We start from the raw sequence: 13429 nt of genomic DNA on the forward strand, positions 1-13429 counted from the left end.
TTCGAGGGCTATGAATTTGGGCTCTATACTGTAGGTAATGGGGAGCAATCCAGTTTGTCTAAGGAGGAAATAAATTATCAAATCTTGGGCTACAACTGTTCTATGTCTCAGTTTTCATCTGTAAAGTGGGAATAAAAGTATCTACCTCTAGAATTGTGGTAAATGGGATATATGCAAAGTGCTTTGAAGAATGCCTGATACGAAGCACTATGTATTAGCATCAGCACTATGTAATAGCTAGTACTAATGTATTAGGTGTTGTTTAAGCTGACATGTAAGAAAACCTGAAGAGAGCAGAGACAAGGTGCCAAATGCAGCAGGCACCTCAGGATAGCTGGTTATTCTTGTGGTAATTCATTTGTGGCAAGTTTCTGTACCGTCCTTTTATCACTAGGAATTAATTTCAAATCAGAAATTTTGTCAAGGGAGTGGTATTCCAAAAAATAATGTTTTTATTTCTTTGAACATAAATTTCTCAAGAATGTCTAGGACATGACTTTGAACTAGTGTCTTCAGCTCTTGTTGTGTCACATTCTTTTTCAGAGTTATTTGGACAGATGAATATTGCGTTTTGTGATAAAAAATTGGTGGTTTTCCGTAAGGTCAATTGGACTGCTTTCTATATCCAAGAACACTGGCCAGTGAAGAGAAGAGGGTTTCAGGGACTAACCTCTGGAGCCCAAAGCATCTGTCCACTGCCTGCTCCTGGTTTGGGCTCATGTCTCAGTAGAGGCATGCCTCATAATTATTCTATAGTCCACATCAGGAACAGGACTAGGTGCTGGTGGTTGAAGACAGTAAAGAGTTCTATGAAATTGTAGTTTTTGTTTATATGTATTAATACATTTGTATTATTTGAATGCATTTGTGATTGTTAACTTTAGGGAACTCAGGTAGCAACCGTGCATATTGGTGACCAGAAAGTTTCTCAAACTTTCAAGAATAGTTCCTTGGTGGGATGACAATATGGCTGCACTGTCATTTTCGGCTTTTCCCTGTCACACTGTATAGTATTTGGAGCACTCAGTCCCTGATCTTACACAATTTGGTGGTTGTAGAAATTCATTGTGAAGTTGGTGGGAGACAGAGAGTTGTGGGATAGATGCAAGGATGAAGGGAGAGGCAGTAGACTTAATTTGGACAGAAAAGTGGTGGCTGTGGGGAGAAGGTTATTACAGCTAGAATGAACAGTATGTGCCAGAGTGCACAGGACCTGATGCATCCTGGCAGTGGAGAATAGCACAGGACAAATGGGCTGTAGTGAGGGACTGAAATCTGAGAGTGCTGAATACTTTGCATTATTGTATCCTGTAGTCAGTGGCAAGTTGAGGGACTTTTGAAAAGAGATGTGATAAAACTAGATAGATAAATCATATATAAGTGTGTATATACAGACATGTACACACACACAAAGTGTGTATACCATTCACATATATGTGTACCAATATCTGTCTATATACAGGCATACCTTGGAGATACTGAGGTTTGGTTCCAGACCACTACAATAAAGCTAATATTACAATAAAACAAATCACATAATTTTTTTGGTTTTCCAATGTGTATAAAATTTATACTTACATTGTAATAAAGTCTATAAAGTATGCAATCTCATGTCTAAAAAATATGCATACCCTAATTTAAAAATGCTTTCTTGCTAAAAATGCTAACAATCATCTGAGCCTTCTGTGAATCAGAATCTTTTTGCTGGTGAGGGTCTTGCCTTGATGTTGATGGCTGCTGACATAAGGGTGGTAGGTGCTGAAGGCTGGGGTGGCTGTGGCAATTTCATAAAATAAGACAATAATAAAGTTTGCTGCATCTGTCGACTCTTCCTTTCAAGAAAGATTTCTCTGTAGCACATGATGCTGTTTGATAGCATTTTACTCACAGTAGAACATCTTTCAAAATTGCGTCAACCCTCTCAAACCCTGCCACTGCTTTATAACAATTTCATGTAATATTCTAAAAACATCGTTATTTCAACAAAAACAATGTTCACAGCATCTTCATCAGAAGTAGATTTCATTTTGGGAAACCACTTTTCTTGCTACTCGTAGTAATCAGTTTCTCATCTCTTCAGTTCTATCATACGGTTGCAGCAATTCAGTCACATCTTTATGCACTACTTCTAGTTCTCTTGCTATTTCCACCACATCTGCAGTTATTTGCTCCACTGAAGTCTCGAACCTCTCAGAGTAATTCATGAGGGTTGGAGTCAACATCTTCCAAACTCCTGTTAATGTCAATATTTTGACCTCCTCTCACAAGTTGCAAATGTTCTTAATGGCAATGCCTAGATCCATCAGAGGAATCACTATCTATGGCAGCTATAGCCTTACAAAATGTATTTCTTAAGTAATAAGACTTCAAAGTTAAAATTACTCTTTGATCCATGGACTTCAGAATGGATGTTGTGTTAGCAGGCATGGAACAAATTTTAGATGAATAGTAATATTTTGAAAGGAATCTTTTTCTGAGCAGTAGGCTCAACACTGGGCTTAAAATATTCAGTATACTGTGCTGTAAACAGATGTGCTGCTATCCATACTTTATTGTTTTACTTATAGAGCACGAGCAGAGTAGATTTAACATAATTTTCAAGGGCCCTGGGATTTTCAGAATGGTAAATGAGCATTGATGTCAAGTCACCAACTGCATTAGCCCCTAACAATAGAGTCAGCCTGTCCTTTGAAGCCAGACATTGACTTCTCCCCTTTAGCTATGAAAGTCCTAGATGGCACCTTCCAATAGAAGGCTCTTTTATCTACATTGAATATCTATTGCTGAGTGTAGCTACCTTTGTCAATGTTTTTTTTTTTTAGTAGAAATAAATCGTTTTGATTATTATTATTATTATACTCTAAGTTCTAGGGTACATGTGCACAACGTGCAGGTTTGTTACATACATATACATGTGCCATGTTGGTTTGCTGTACCCATAAACTCGTCATTTACATTAGGTATTTATCCTAATGCTATCCCTCCCCCCTCCCCCCATCTTCCGGCAGGCCCCAGTGTGTGATGCTCCCCACCCTGTGTCAAAGTGTTCTCACTGTTCAATTCTCACCTATGAGTGAGAACATGTGGTGTTTGGTTTTCTGTCTTTGTGATAGCTTGCTGAGAATGATGGTTTCCAGCTTCATCCATGTCCCTGCAAAGGACATGAACTCATCCTTTTTAATGGCTGCGTAGTATTCTATGGTGTATATGTACCACATTTTCATAATCCAGTCTATCGTTGTTGGACATTTGGGTTGGTTCCAAGTTTTTGCTATTGTGAATAGTGCTGCAATAAACATATGTGTGCATGTGTCTTTATAGCAGCATGATTTATAATCCTTTGGGTATATACCCAGTAATGGGATGGCTGGGTCAAATGGTATTTCTAGCTCTAAATCCTTGAGGAATCGCCACACTGTCTTCCACAATGGTTGTACTAATTTACACTCCCACCAACAGTGTAAAAGTGTTTCCTCACATCCTCTCCAGCATCTGTTTTTTTTTTTTTTAATTATTATTATACTTTAGGTTTTAGGGTACATGTGCACAATGTGCAGGTTTGTTACGTATGTATCCATGTGCCCTGCTGGTTTGCTGCACCCATTAACTCGTCATTTAGCATTAGATGTATCTCCTAATGCTGTCCCTCCCCCCTCCCCCAACCCCACAACAGTCCCCAGAGTGTGATGTTCCCCTTCCTGTGTCCATGAGTTCTCATTGTTCAATTCCCACCTATGAGTGAGAACACGCGGTGTTTGGTTTTTTGTCCTTGCGATAGTTTACTGAGAATGATGATTTCCAGTTTCATCCATGTCCCTACAAAGGACATGAACTCATCATTTTTTATGGCTGCGTAGTATTCCATGGTGTGTATGTGCCACATTTTCTTAATCCAGTCTGTCGTCATTGGACATTTGGGTTGGTTCCAAGTCTTTGCTATTGTGAATAGTGCCGCAATAAACATACGTGTGCATGTGTCTTTATAGCAGCATGATTTATAGTCCTTTGGGTATATACCCAGTAATGAGATGGCTGGGTGAAATGGTATTTCTAGTTCTAGATCCCTGAGGAATTGCCACACTGACTTCCACAATGGTTGAACTAGTTTACAGTCCCACCAACAGTGTAAAAGTGTTCCTATTTCTCTACAGCCTCTCCAGCACCTGTTGTTTCCTGACTTTTTAATGATGGCCATTCTAACTGGTGTGAGATGGTATCTCATTGTGGTTTTGATTTGAATTTCTCTGATGGTCAGTGATGATGAGCATTTTTTCATGTGTTTTTTGGCTGCATAAATGTCTTCTTTTGAGAAGTGTCTGTTCATGACCTTCGCCCACTTTTTGATGGGGTTGTTTGTTTTTTTCTTGTAAATTTGTTTGAGTTCATTGTAGATGCTGGATATTAGCCCTTTGTCAGATGAGTAGGTTGCGAAAATTTTCTCCCATTTTGTAGGTTGCCTGTTTACTCTGATGATAGTTTCTTTTGCTGTGCAGAAGCTCTTTAGTTTAATTAGATCCCATTTGTCAATTTTGGCTTTTGTTGCCATTGCTTTTAGTGTTTTAGACATGAAGTCCTTGCCCATGCCTATACCCTGAATGGTATTGCCTAGGTTTCTTCTAGGGTTTTTATGGTTTTAGATCTAACATTTAAGTTTTTAATCCACCTTGAATTAATTTTTGTATAAGGTGTAAGAAAGGGATCCAGTTTCAGCTTTCTACATATGGCTAGCCAGTTTTCCCAGCACCATTTATTATATAGGGAATCCTTTCCCCATTGCTTGTTTTTGTCGGATTTGTCAAAGATCAGATGGTTGTAGATGTGTGGTGTTATTTCTGAGGCCTCTGTTCTGTTCCATTGGTCTATATATCTGTTTTGGTACCAATACCATGCTGTTTTGGTTATTGTAGCCTTGTAGTATAGTTTGAAGTCAGGTAGCGTGATGCCTCCAACTTTGTTCTTTTTGCTTAGGATTGTCTTGGCAATGTGCGCTCTTTTTTTGGTTCCATATGAACTTTAAAGTAGTTTTTTCCAATTCTGTGAAGAAAGTCATTGGTAGCTTCATGGAGATGGCATTGAATCTATAAATTACCTTGGGCAGTATGGCCATTTTCATGATACTGATTCCTATCCATGAACATGGAGTGTTCTTCCATTTGTTTGTCTCCTCTTTTATTTTGTTGAGCAGTGATTTGTAGTTCTCCTTGAAGAGGTACTTCACATCCCTTGTAAGTTGGATTCCTAGGTGTTTTATTCTCTTTGTGGAATTGTGAATGGGAGTTCACTCATGATTTGACTCTCTGTTTGTCTGTTATTGGTGTATAGGAATGCTGGTGATTTTTGCACATTGATTTTGTATCCTGAGACTTTGCTGAAGTTGCTTATCAGCTTAAGGAGATTTTGGGCTGAAATGATGGAGTTTTCTAAACATACAATCGTCATCTGGAAACAGGGACAATTTAACTTCCTCTTTTCCTAACTGAATACCCTTTATTTCTTTCTCTTGCCTGATTGCCCTGGCCAGAACTTCCAACACTATGTTGAATAGGAGTGGTGAGAGAGGGCATCCTTGTCTTGTGCCAGTTTTCAAAGGGAATGCTTCCAGTTTCTGCCCATTCAGTATGATATTGGTTGTGGGTTTGACATGAGTAGCTCTTATTATTTTGAGATACATTCCATCAATACCTAGTTAATTGAGAGTTTTTAGCATGAAGGGCTGTTGAATTTTGTCGAAGACCTTTTCTGCACTTATTGAGATAATTATGTGGTTTTTGTCATTGGTTCTGTTTATGTGATGGATTACGTTTATTGATTTGCATATGTTGAACCAGCCTTGCATCCCAGGGATGAAGCCAACTTGATCGTGGTGGATAACCTTTTTTTGATATGCTGCTGGATTCAGTTTGCCAGTATTTTATTGAGGATTTTTGCATCGATTTTCATCAGGGTTATTGGTCTAAAATTCTCTTTTTTGGTTGTGTCTCTGCCAGGCTTTGGTATCAGGATGATGCTGGCCTCATAAAATGAGTTAGGGAGGATTCCTTCTTTTTCTATTGATTGGAATAGTTTCAGAAGGAATGGTACCACCTCCTCTTTGTACCCCTGGTAGAATTCGGCTGTGAATCCATCTGGTCCTGGACTTTTTTTGGTTGGTAGACTATTAATTATTTCCTCAATTTCAGAGCCTGTTATTGGTCTATTCAGAGATTCAGCTTTTTCCTCATTTAGTTGTGGGAGGGTGTATGTGTCCAGGAATCTATCCACTTCTAGATTTTCTAGTTTATTTGCATAGAGGTGTTTATAGTATTGTCTGATGGTAGTTTGTATTTCTGTGGGATTGGTGGTGATATCCACTTTATCATTTTTTATTGTGTCTATTTGATTCTTCTCTCTTCTTTATTAGTCTTGCTAGCAGTCCATCAATTTTGTTGATCTTTTCAAAAAACCAGCTCCTGGATTCATTGATTTTTTTGAAGGGTTTCTTATGTCTCTAGCTCCTTCAGTTCTGCTCTGATCTTAGTTATTTCTTGCCTTCTGCTAGCTTTTGAATTTGTTTGCTTTTGCTTCTCTAGTTCTTTTAATTGTGATATTAGGGTATCGATTTTAAATCTTTCCTGCTTTTCTTGTGGGCATTTAGTGCTATAAATTTCCCTCTACACACTGCTTTAACTGCGTCCCAGAGATTCTGGTACGTTGTGTCTTTGTTCTCATTGGTTTCAAAGAACATCTATATTTCTGCCTTCATTTTGTTATTTAACCAGTAGTCATTCAGGGGCAGGTTGTTCAGTTTCCATGTAGTTGTGTGGCTTTAAGTGAGTTTCTTAATCCTGAGTTCTAATATGATTGCACTGTGGTCTGAGAGACAGTTTGTTGTGATTTCTGTTGTTTTACATTTGCTGAGGAGAGCTTTACTTCCGACTATGTGGTCAATATTAGAATAAGTGTGATGTGGTGCTGACAAGAGTGTATATTTTGTTGATTTGGGGTGGAGCGTTTTGTAGATGTCTATTAGGTCTGCTTGGTGCAGAGCTGAGTTCAATCCTGGATATCCTTGTTAACATTTTGTCTTGTTGATCTGTCTAATATTGATAGTGGGGTGTTAAAGTCTCCCATTATTATTGTGTTGGAGTCTAAGCCTCTTTATAGGTCTCTAAGGACTTGCTTTATGAATCTGGGTGCTCCTGTATTGGGTGCATATATATTTAGGATAGTTAGCTCTTCTTATTGAATTGATCCCCTTACCATTATGTAATGGCCTTCTTTGTCTCTTTTGATCTTTGTTGGTTTAAAGTCTGTTTTATCAGAGACTAGGATTGCAACCCCTGCTTTTTTTTTTGCTTTCCATTTGCTTGGTAGGTCTTCCTCCATCCTTTTATTTTGAGCCTATGTGTGTCTCTGCACATGAGATGGGTCTCCTGAATACAGCACACTGATGGATCTTGAGTCTATCCAATTTGCCAGTCTGTTTCTTTTAATTGGGGCATTTTAGACCATTTACATTTAAAGTTAATATTGTTATGTGTTAATTTGATCTTGTGATTGTCATGTTAGCTGGGTATTTTGCCCATTAATTGATGCAGTTTCTTCCTAGCATCGATGGTCTTTAAAATTTGTCATGTTTTTGCAGTGGCTGGTACCAGTCATTCCTTTCCATGTTTAGTGCTTCCTTCAGCAGCTCTTGTAAGGCCGGCCTGGTGATGACAGAATCTCTCAGCATTTGCTTGTCTGTAAAGGATTTTATTTCTCCTTCACTTATGAAGCTTAGTTTGGCTGGATATGAAATTCTGGGTTGGAAATTCTTTTCTTTAAGAATGTTGAATATTGGCCCTTGCTCTCTTCTGGCTTGTAGGGTTTCTGCTGAGAGATCCACTGTTAGTCTGATGTGCTTCCTTTTGTGGGTAACCCGACCTTTTTCTCTGGCTGCGCTTAACATTTTTTCCATCATTTTGACCTTAGTGAATCTGATAGTTACGTGTCTTGGGGTTGCTCTTCTCGAGGGGTATCTTTGTGGTATTCTCTGTATGTCCTGAATTTGAATGTTGGCCTGCCTTGCTAGGCTGGATAATACCCTGAAGAGTGTTTTCCAACTTGGTTCCATTCTCCCCATCACTTTCAGGTACACCAATCCAACGTAGATTTGGTCTTTTCACATAGTCCCATATTTCTTGGTGGCTTTGTTTCTTTCTTTTTACTCTTTTTTCTCTAAACTTGTCTTCTTGCTTTATTTCATTAATTTGATCTTCAATCACTGATACAGTTTCTTCCACTTGATCAAATCGGCTATTGAAGCTTGTGCATGCATCACGTAGTTCTCATGCCATGGTTTTCAGCTCCAACAGGTCATTTAATGTCTTCTCTATGCTGTTTATTCTAGTTAGTCATTTGTCTATCCTTTTTTCAAGGTTTTTTAACATCCTTGCAATTGGTTAGAACATGCTTCTTTAGCTCAGAAAAGTTTGTTATTACTGACCTTCTGAGGCCTACTTCTGTCAACTCGTCAGTATCATTCTCTGTCCAGCTTTGTTCCATTGCTGGCGAGGAGCTGCGATCCTTTGGAGGAGAAGAGGCACTCTGGTTTTTAGAATTTTCAGCTTTTCTTCTCTGGTTTCTCCCCATCTTTGTGGTTTTATTTACCTTTGGTGTTTGATGTTGGTGACCTACAGTTGGGGTTTTGGTGTAGATGCCATTTTTGTTGATGTTGATGCTATTCCTTTTTGTTTGTTAGTTTTCCTTCTAACAGTCAGGTCCCTCAGCTGCAGGTCTGTTGGAGTTTCCTGGAGGTCCACTCCAGACCCTGTTTGCCTGGGTATCACCAGCAGAGGCTGCAGAACAGCAAATATTGCAGAACAGCAAACATTGCTGCCTGATCGTTCCTCTGGAATCTTCGTCCCAGAGGCACCCATCTCTATGAGGTGTCAGTCGGCCCCTACTGGGAGGTATCTCCCAGTTAGGCTACATGGGGGTCAGGGACCCAATTGAGGAGGCAGTCTGTCCATTCTCAGAGTTCAAACGCTGTGCTGGGGAGAACCACTGCTCTCTTCAGAGCTGTCAGACAGGGACGTTTAAGTTTGCAGAAGTTGTCTGCTCATTTTTGTTCAGCTATGTCCAGCCTACAGAGGTGGAGTCTGTTGAGGCAGTAGGCCTTGCTGAGCTGCAGTGGCCTCCACCCAGTGTGAGCTTCCCAGCTGCTTTGTTTACCTACTCAAGCCTCAGCGATGGTGGATGCCCCTTGCCCAGCCAGGCTGCCGCCTCACAGTTCAATCTCAGACTGCTGTGCTAGCAGTGAGCAAGGCCCCATGGGCATGGGACCCACTAAGCCAAGCACAAGAGAGAATTTCCTTGTCTGCCGGTTGCTAAGACCTTGGAAAAAGCACAGTGTTTGGGGCAGGAGTGTCCTGTTCTTCCAGGTACAGTCTGTCACAGCTTCCCTTGGCTAGGAAAGGGAAATCCCCAAACCCCTTGTGCTTCCCGGGTGAGGTGACGCCCTGCCCTGCTTCGGCTCGCCCTCTGTGGACTGTACCCACTGTCCAACCAGGACCAGTGAGATGAACCAGATACCTGAGTTGGAAATGCAGAAATCACCTGTCTTCTGCATCGATCACGCTGGGAGCTGCGGACTGGAGCTGTTCCTATTTGGCTATCTTGGAATGGAAGTCTGCATCAATGTTCTTAGCTAGATCTTCTGGATAACTTGCAGCTTCTGTATCAGCACTTGCTGCTTTAGTTTGCACTTTTATGTTACAGAGATGGCTGCTTTCCTTAAACCTCATGAATCAACTTCTCTTAGTTTCAAACCTTTCTTCTGCACCTTCCTCTCCTCTCTCAGCCTTTGTTAAATTGAGAAGAGTTAGCGCCTTATTGTGGTTTATGCTTTGGCCTAAGGGAATGTTGTGACTGGTTTAGTCTTTTATACAGACCACTAGAACTTTATCTGTATTAACAATAAGGCTGTTTTAGTTTCTTATCATGGGAGTACCACTTTTAATTTCCTTCAATAACTTTTTATTTGCGTTCACAACTTGTCTGTTTGTCACAAGAGGCCTGGCTTTCAGCCTGTCTCAGCTTTTGACATACCTTCCTCACTAAGCTTAATCATTTCTACTTTTGATTTAAAACGAGAGATGTGCGACTCTTCCTTTCACTTGAACAGTTAAAAGCCGTTGCAGGGTTATTAATTGGCTTAATTTTGATACTGTTGTGTCTCAGGAAATAGGGAGGCCCAAGAAGAGGAAGAAAGACAGGGAAGAGCTGGTCAGTGGAGCAGTCAGAACACACACACGTTTATCCACTAAGTTTGCCCTCTTATATGGGTATAGTTTGTGGTACCCCAAAACAATTACAGTGGTAACATCAAAGATCACTGATAACAGATCAGCATAACAGATATGATAATAAAGTTTGAAATATTGTCATAATTACCAAAATGTGACACAGGAACATGAAGTGAGCACATGCAGTTGGAACAATGGCACTGACAGACTTGCTTAACACAAGGTTGCCACAAATCTTCAATTTGTAAAAAATGCTGTATCTGGCTGGGTGCAATGGCTCACACCTGCAATCTCAGCATTTTGGGAGGCTGAGGTGGGAAAATTACTTGAACCCAGGAGTTTGAGACGAGCCTGGGCAACAAAATGAGACTCCTGTCTCTACAAAAAATTTAAAAAATTAACTGGAGGTGGTGGTGGGTGCCTGTGGTCCCAGATGCACGAAAAGCTAAGGCAGGCAGATCTTGAGCCCAGGAGGTCAAGAATGCAGTGAGCTGTGTTCACATCACTGCACTTCAGCATGGGCAACAAAGCAAGACCCTGTCTCAAAAATAAATAAAAAAAGGTTTAAGAAAAATTGCAAATAAAAAATTCATTAAATGTTCTGTTAAGAAAATGTCAAGCAATCCAGAGCCCTTAACTGCTGCCATCAGAAGGATGATGAGGCTCATCTGTGGCATGCCTCTTTGGGGGCTGCTGGCACAGGGATTCAGGCCTAGAAAACAATTGGTATAAAGTAGTATGACAGTTGTGGTGGGAAGTTACTCATCACTTAAATTCAGTGATCTAGTCAGTCTCTTATATTTAAACCACACTGAAAGGGTGCAAGTAGAATATGAATGATTTAGAGTTTTAGAGAATACTGTGGTGTGTGTGGGAAAGGGGGAAAGGTGAGGAGGAAAAGTTTACAGTAGTATTGGAATTAAATCCCAACCTGCCAAATACTTGCCAGCATAAGAAGCTGTCTGCCCTTCTCCCTCTGCACCCCTTCCTCCCAGCTCTGCTTCTTATCACTCTAAGTTACAGGTAAGGCTGGAGGGTGGTGTGGCAAGTGAGATCAAGGAGAGAGGAATAGGGAGGCAGCTTTGCTCACCCTTCCAATATGGTGCGAAGGATTAAAGTTGATATGGAAGGGATTAAGAAGAGGTGGAGCAATACGATGACAGGTGCACTTTATTTTGTGGCGTGATGCAGCTGATTTTTGATTGGCATGTAATTAGAAGGCATGTGCATCTGGCAGTAGCAACATGCCTGGTGTTGTGTGTGGAGATTGTATTGGTGTCAGTAAACTTGAGAAATACTTTGGGCAGCTGGGTTACATTGTGGATTTAATAATTGATACCAAGCATATAGAAAGGATGCATATTGAGCCATTATTTATATCCTCCAAGCCAAAGGCTCAAGGACAAGAAAAAGAAAAGTCAGCAGAGGGCATCAGTTACACAGTTATACAAAATTTCAAACCCATTGTATTTAGAGAAACAGGGCTGGGACACAGTGCCATCTTGTGGAAGTTATTGATTTCCCTTTTTATAAGAGATGCAATTAGAGTCTTGAAATTCTTGCTGAATTGTGGTTTGGGAAATAACTACACCTGAATTAATGAGTCTGAGGTCTCCATAAATTTAGGAGGTAAATAGCATACTGGGGTTTGATAAATAATAGCACCTGTATTTTACAGCACCCAATGTGTGCTAGGTAACGTGCTATGCACGTTGTGTGTGTGTCTGTGTGTGTGTGTGTGTGTGTATATGTATTTGTATTTACTTCTTACAACGATCCTGTAAGAGGTTTTATTTCCATTTCAAAGTTGAGACTGAGACTCAGAGTGCGTTAAGTATTGCCTAAGGCTATGTTGCCAACTTGGGCTAACACTTTGCTTTTCTTACACAAAGCCTGTGCTTGTGCCTGAATGGAACCCAGGACTGAAGGATAATGGTAGGCAGTTGCTTTTAATGCTTTATGAAATCCCTCATCATTCCCTTATCCCTTTTTCTCTTCCCCCAATATCCAACAATATCCCCCAAAATCCAACAAAATATTTAGTGTCTGCATAGCCCTCCCTCTACTCACCTTCTACCATTCAGATTTTTATAATGTGTGGCTTCAGGAATTTATTGTCAATAAATATTTTTTGAGTACTTACTGTATGACAAATACTGTTCTGTGTGCTTGGAATATATCTATAAATAGAAAGGACAAAGGTTCTTGACCTAGTAGAGCTTATGTTATAGCAGGAGGAGACAGATAATAAACATAAATGGAAGATAGTAAGTGCTAAGGAAAAAAGAAAAAAGTGGCATGGTATTAAATAAAGAGGTCAGAGTAGGTCTCATGGGAAAGGTAACATTTTACCAAAGACTTGAAGGAAGTGAGGGAGTAATTCAGATTCCCTGGGGAAGTGCACCCCAGTCAGAGGGAAGAGCTGCAGAGGAAAGAGCTGCTACAAAACATTTGGGCAGGAGAATACCTGGCGTGTGTGGGGAATAGCAAGGAGTGGCTGAAGTGGAGTGAGCAACAGAAGATGAGGTCGTAGAGGTAATGTGGGAAGCTAGATTATGTATGATATATTGTAAGCTACTAGCTTAGGCTATTACTCTGAGATGGGAGCCATTGGAGGGTCATGGAGAAAAAGAAGATACATATTTTGAAAGGCTCACTCTGGTTGCTGTAGGGCAAGAGTAGACACAGGAAGAAGCATTTGGAGGCTTTGCAGTAATCCAAGCAAGGGATAATGGTGGCTCAAAACAGAGGATGGCAGAGGAAGTGGCGGAAAATAGTCACATTCTATATATAATTTGAAAGTAAAGCCAGTGGGGCTACCTGATGTATTAGATGTAGGGTGTGAAAGAAAGAGAAGAGTTATGAATTAAGGTTTTTCCCCTGAACAAACTGAAATATGGATATGCCATTAATTGAGATGGGGGCAGAGGGATGGTAACTGGAGATTTTTGGGAGGAAGATAAGGAGTTTAGTTTGGTGCATGTGGGGTAGGAAATGTCTTGAAGACATTCAGCCTGAAATGTTGAGTAGGGAATATAGGAAATATGACCTTGGAGTTTGAGAGAGATGTATGAAATTCAGATATAAATTTGGGATTTGTTGGCAATATAAATGATATTTAATGCTGTGAGACTGAATGAGATCACCAAGGAAATGGGTAT

At 40.2% G+C, this 13429-nt stretch overlaps 1 protein-coding gene across 1 annotated transcript in view; it reads right to left on the reverse strand.

Annotated features, from left to right (window-relative positions):
• Positions 1 to 13429, reverse strand: part of CUNH1orf105 (chromosome unknown C1orf105 homolog) — a 49558-nt gene that overhangs the window by 28510 nt on the left and 7619 nt on the right. The window lies entirely within an intron of this gene.

The sequence above is a fragment of the Hylobates moloch genome, unplaced genomic scaffold (genome assembly GCF_009828535.3).
Source record: "Hylobates moloch isolate HMO894 unplaced genomic scaffold, HMol_V3 SCAFFOLD_8, whole genome shotgun sequence".
Lineage (NCBI taxonomy): Eukaryota > Metazoa > Chordata > Mammalia > Primates > Hylobatidae > Hylobates > Hylobates moloch.